The 5,972-nt window shown below is 42.4% G+C and overlaps 1 pseudogene; it reads left to right on the top strand.

Moving 5' to 3' along the window:
• The first annotated feature begins 4,783 nt into the window (after positions 1-4,783).
• LOC119253071 (cytochrome c oxidase assembly protein COX20, mitochondrial-like) lies at positions 4,784-4,973 on the top strand (annotated as a pseudogene).
• Positions 4,974-5,972: the final 999 nt, after the last annotated feature.

The following is a 5,972-nucleotide window of genomic DNA, read 5'->3' as shown; positions in this document are numbered from 1 at the left end:
TTTTAATGGAAATACATTTATAATTTTTGATGATTACAGGTGACACATGCTTTTTGTAAAAAATCAAACAATTAAGAAATAATCTGGTATGTATTCTGCTCAAGGCAATTTAAATTAGCATCTCAGCAAAATACAACCCATTGTGGACATTTGAATAGCTGAATAATTAAATGCCTAGTCTAACAATAGCTATAGGCACCATGGATCGCAGCCTCCTTTGATGAGCTTCCTTCTACTGCTTTGGCTGTATTTATGCACTTCCCATATTGTAGTGGTCAGGGTTGCTGGACCAAGCAAAAGACATATGAACTCTGGGCAGAGAAAGAACATATTTGAACAGTGCCAAAGTTCACTGAAGACTAGAAAACAGAACTCTGAAAATGGGCAGAAACCAAAGAAAGCTGGGTTTGAGGGATCCTGTCTAGAGCTTGTCATAGGATCACTGTGGTTGAAACCCATTTCTGACATCAGCACCATCAGCCTCTGGAACCCTAATGTACCACTTGGAGTGATTTCACAGCTGTCCCGCAACAGGAGAAACTCGGGGAGGGAATATTCAAAGGTTCAATTTCCCAGCGTAGCCCGAATCCTGCCTCCTTCAACAGGATTCACATCCTAAAGGATTCCCACTGGGCCGCCACTGTCGAGGTGGAGAAGAAATTCCCTGTACCCATTGGCTTCTTCCTGGGCTGGCTGAGCTGTCAAATTCACATCACATCACACAGATTAGTAGGAGAAAAGAAAACAAATATAAGTACATATGTGTGAGAATTAACACAAATGTAGATTCTAAAGCAAATAGGGCAAAGTCAGGGTATATATTATGACCTATTACCTCACATGGTAAAGACCTCACACTCTAACTAGATGTTTGCCCTACCCGACTGCTAGGCTTGTCTGATAGAAAGGTTATTTCTGGTAAACATTCTAATTCTGGATAATACCCCCAATTTTTTTTAGGTAATTAAGGGAATGATAAAAGATTCTACAGCGCCTGAAGAGCTTCAATTGACAGCTCAAAATAATCCATATGTCAAGTGACATCTTGGGGAGGCCTGTTCTGAGCATTTGGGGGTGGTCTGTCCTTTATTACAAAACACAAAACAAATTTCACCATTTTTCATTATCTTATTTAATGTTTGAAACAAATGATGATGGGGCTAGGACCTGCCACCCCAAAATATAGCATACTGAAAACTTCAAGTTGAAGAACTTTGAGAAACAGCAGGTGTAGAAAGTACTTTCTACCCTCGCCCTGAAGCAGGTGGTAAGAAAATCCGCATGGCCAGAGGAAGGGCATGTTCTTTCTAAGATGAGGGCCCCTGAGAAGAATCTGTCTGGCTTAGTGTCCCCCAGTTTACTACATGACTTCCTACCCTCATCTTTCCACCACTGTGCACGCTTCCTCAAACCTAGCTTGGACACAGGGGGTTAAATGTTTCTTCAGGTCTTTATTTCTTTAGGAAGACTCTCTTGTGAACCAAAAAATTTATATTGAATGAATGTACATGAATGCTTTTCTGTTAGCCTGTCAACAAATTCAAAGCCTTAGAAGGTTAAAGGGAAAAGATATTTGTCTTCCACTACGCTAGGGAGGCTGATAGTATCTCTGCCCTCTTCATGAAGATGATACCAGGTCCAAGAGGTGAAGCGATTTGCCCAGGAAGCAAAGGGTGGGCCACTTGAATGTGGCATTCTGTTACCTTAAAGCCACGCTCCCTGGAACCCTGATTTTTTACTTTACTCCTCATTCAATGCAGGAAGTTGCATATCATTCATCTGTGTGTCTTTAGGATCATACACTTATTAGATTTCCAAGGAGAAGCAGGAGGAGGAAAACCTGAACAATCAGGAGAGGGGAGAGCCAAGGTTAAATGTAACGGCCCACCACATCTTCCTTTGCTTCATCCCCATGAGCGACCTTAGTACAATATTGCATTATCGATTTCATGCTAGGAGTTTAGGAAATGACATTAGCTTTTCAGACTCATCTCTGAGGGAGATCTTTCTCTTTCCTCTTTCCTCTCTTCACCACCAGTTCCACCTCCTGAAGTGAATTCACAGGTGCAAGCTGTCAGTACCTAAAAAAATGTCCCTTTGCCATGCTAGGATGCAGCAGCATAAGGAAAACCTTTTAAGTAGAGATCACTCTGGAAAGACTGACCTCTCGTTCTAATGGAACTTCTGGCCCAGGCTTTACCTGGGGGGTCGGCTTTGTTTTTAAATGCTCACAAAAGCAAGATAAAGGATGCTGTTGGTAAGTGGAAATCCGTGGCTCCAGGCCAATCAGGGAACTCTATCAAGATGCCTGTGTGAAGCTGGAAAACGAGAGAGATTACATTTCCTGGAGTCTGGAGATGAAATTTCCCCCCCATTACTTTCCTAGTGGTCCAGATTTCACTTCTACTCCCAGTCCTGTTCCCACTTTGGTCAAAAAAAGATGCTGAGATCAGCACAAAAGATTAATACATCAGCAATTCTGTTATTGTGTGTATTGATTCTCAGGGGGCCAGAACAGAACCTCCAAGGTGAGTGTAAGTGGAAAATACGTATAGGCAATATTCCACCAGCTGTATTTATGAGCCATTTAGGGTGTCCCAGGAGGCCTGCGGTTTCAAATCTATCAAAGCTTTGGGTTTTTCTTTTCTTCCCAAGGAGATGCCAACAATTGTTCATTTTGCAAGTTTGTGTAAGACCTGAATGCTTGCCATGAATGGTACCTGAAAGGAAAATAGTGATTGTCCTGGCTGTAAATGAGAAATGCTTGGGATGTTTTTGTGTTTGATTTTGTACCTATCATCTTAATACTCAGAATGTGTGTATTATGGGGCCATGACATAGATGTTACCTTTAGTCTTAAGTATAACAAGCTTTGTTAATACCATGGGCTTGCAGTTTTTTAAGGACCAAGAGATGGAATCCAATTTCTTTACTTTGTTCTTTTCCTTTTTCTGATTTCCTCATGCTTTGGAAAGGTCTCCAATCTGAAACAGGTTCCAAGAAATAGGACTGCTGAATACTGCACAAAATAAGCTTGGTCACTTAAAGATGGATCCAGCTATTCCCATTAATTCATTGATGTGTTCACCCAGAAAAGTTTTATAGAACATACTCTCTGTGCCAGATTTTGTTCCAAAGTTTTGGGGATAGATAAATACTCATTAAAGAAACGTTGCAGTCCTGAGGGGATGACAGACAGGTAAACATGATCACAGAACAGCGTGGGCACTGCCGTGATCATAAAAATAGCTACCGTTCTTGAGCATTTACTATTCTGGTAATACATATGTTAATGCATATTATCTCAAATCCTCCCACTACTGTTCAGTAAATTTTATTATTCCCTTTGTTTAAGGAAATAGACTGAGATTCAGAAATTTGCCTAAGGTTACACTGCTATAAATATTAGGACTGAGATTCAATCCTGGGCTTTGGGGATGCCAAAACTTCCATTCTTTGCATGCTGCTCTGAGAGAGCAAAGACAGGTAAGGCAGGGAATGTTTTCCAGAGCAGGGGGAGCTGGAGGGAGGGAAGTTTCCTTTTACCAGACTTCTTTATAACCCCTTAGACACAGCCTTGAGAAAATATCCTAGCCTCCAGAATTGTGGAAACAGGGAGGTGACAATCATGGCTTCCCTTGGCTGCTGGAGGAAATGTAAGAACTGGCTTGGGGAGGAAACAAAGGCCGTGATCAGCAACAGCAGTAGAGCTAAGAAAGAAGCGTCTCTGGACCAGAGTGGGTCCAAGGAAGAAGTGTTTTGAGATAATGGCACCCACCCAGCAGCGTCTAATCCCACATAACTTCAGTTTTGTCATTTTGAACAACCACATCTCCTTGCCAAGGCTTTGAGTAAGCTATTTATCATATGGCTAAAGAAAGCTGCAGAGGAACTAGAGCTAAATTAAATAGGATAAAACCTTACTATTTTGAAAGACTGGCAATTATATGTCTCATTTGGAATAATTTTTAAAAAATATTCTAACTCTAGGGTTTATTAAAAGGAATACTGATAATTAGGTTATGCAATTTCTCTCTCTCTCTCTCTCTCTCTCTCTCTCTCTCTCTCTGCTATAAACTCAGGAACGAATGGGGTACTAATAAGGAAAATTAGGTTAATGAATCTAAAATTACAATTTATACAAACACTGTGTTATATGTGTGGATCTCATAAAAGTATAGATTTCTAAATTACAACCATTCATTCAAGCTTCTTATCCAATAAGATCACAGTGTCTTAATGAACATAAATTCCAAAATGCTGGACCCAATTAAGGAAATTTTACTGCACAGCAAATTATGAGGCCAGCTCTCGTAATGCTATACTTTCAAGAAAGAACTCTCAGAATAGAGTGAAAGTTCCAAAGCTCTGGGAAAGATTTAATGTCTTTATGGAGCATTGTGTCAGAGGCCCAGCAATTGCCCTGGCCTGCAGAGCTTAGCCCTGAGCGCCTGCCGTGCACCGGGTCCCTGTAAACATGACCTGGGGATGGGGCTCTCGATGGGCTCTCCCCACAGAAACTCTGCGCGTGATGAACGCTACAGCTCTCACCACCCCCATTCTCCTCTGGCCCCATTTTTCTGGGGAGTCAGCACTTTGGTCGTGTAGGTTTGGCTTTTCCCAAAAATGCTCAGGTAGGTTTTAATTCCAAGATGTCCACAGGAGGCTTTTCCCATGATGTGTGACCTTGGCATGTGAGCCAAAGTCAAGGCAGCCCCTATGGGTCTCAGGAGAAACTGTTGCCATTTCTTTCAGAAATGAAGTTGATCAGGACTCGTGCCCCATGACCGCCGAGCACGAGCCAGGTGAGCCCGGGAAGCGAAAACCCTTTAAACTTCTAGGAATTTTAGATGTTGAAAACATCCCCTGTGCCCGGGATTCGATATTCCATGGTTCATTAGGATCTGTTGTGGCTGGCCTGGGACATTTTTTGTTAACTAGGAGAATTAGAAGATCATGTGATGCTGGAGTAGGAGGATTTTCCTTAGTGACTTCAGGATGCTGGTTCCATTGTAGGTATAACTATGCAAAACAAAGAATCCAGGAAAGAATTGCCAGAGAAGGAATTAAAAATAAGATTTTATATGAAAGTAGCCACCTTGATCCTGAAAGAAAACAAACAAATGGCAACAGCAGCAGCTGAGCAATCTTGGGCCTAGAACACCCAAATACAAGTCAGTGTGAAAAAAGCTGAGAGCAACTATAAAAAAACCTACCTTTTCTGTACCATAAAGCCTTCAATCAAGTAAATAATTTGTGTAAATTGTATTTTATTTACCTACTGCCAATATATCATGTAGTGGACTATGTTTACAAGTGTTTCCTTGGGCCTCCCTGGTGGCACAAGGGGTTGAGCACCGCTCTATGAAGCAATCCAAAGCCTCTGCAGCATGAGTTCGATCCCCGGCCAGGGAGCTACCCACATGGTGCAGCAGACCTCTCCTGATTCACCTGCTGCTCCCCTCTGCAGTGTATTTCAGTAGGTCTGCCTGTTCTGTTCCCCACTCTGTCTCTGGTGAATTCTCTCAGCCCCTACCCTGTGTCTCTGACATGTACTCCAGCTCTTGTATGCATAAATAAATAAATCTTTAAAAATAAATAAAGTACCTCAGTTATGTTGATTTTTAAGACCAGTCTCAATCCAGGACGTGATGACCTAGAAATAGGACTGCTGGAGGGTGGGGAGAGAGGGTTTCACATCACCCCTCCACCCCCCACTGACCATTGTTTCCCACTGGATCACTTGTCCAGTGGTCCAGACCCACACAAGGGGATCCCACCCCGGCTGGGGACACCAGAGACAGAATAAATCAACTAGCATGCCCCAAACTGCTCACTGGGATTTTTCTAACAGTGGATAGAATTATGCCATGACTTAGCCACGATTCTCAAGCCTTTGATGAGCTTGAGACTCCAAGTGGCCAATGATGTTTGTCTCTCCCTTGGGAGAGGTGCTCTGTGCAGCTGGACAG

This window comes from Talpa occidentalis, unplaced genomic scaffold, assembly GCF_014898055.3.
Source record: "Talpa occidentalis isolate TD23 unplaced genomic scaffold, MPIMG_talOcc4v2.1 talOcc4.2, whole genome shotgun sequence".
NCBI classification, from domain to species: domain Eukaryota; kingdom Metazoa; phylum Chordata; class Mammalia; order Eulipotyphla; family Talpidae; genus Talpa; species Talpa occidentalis.
Note: the sequence above shows the minus strand (reverse complement) of the source record. Positions and strands in the feature narration are given on the sequence as shown.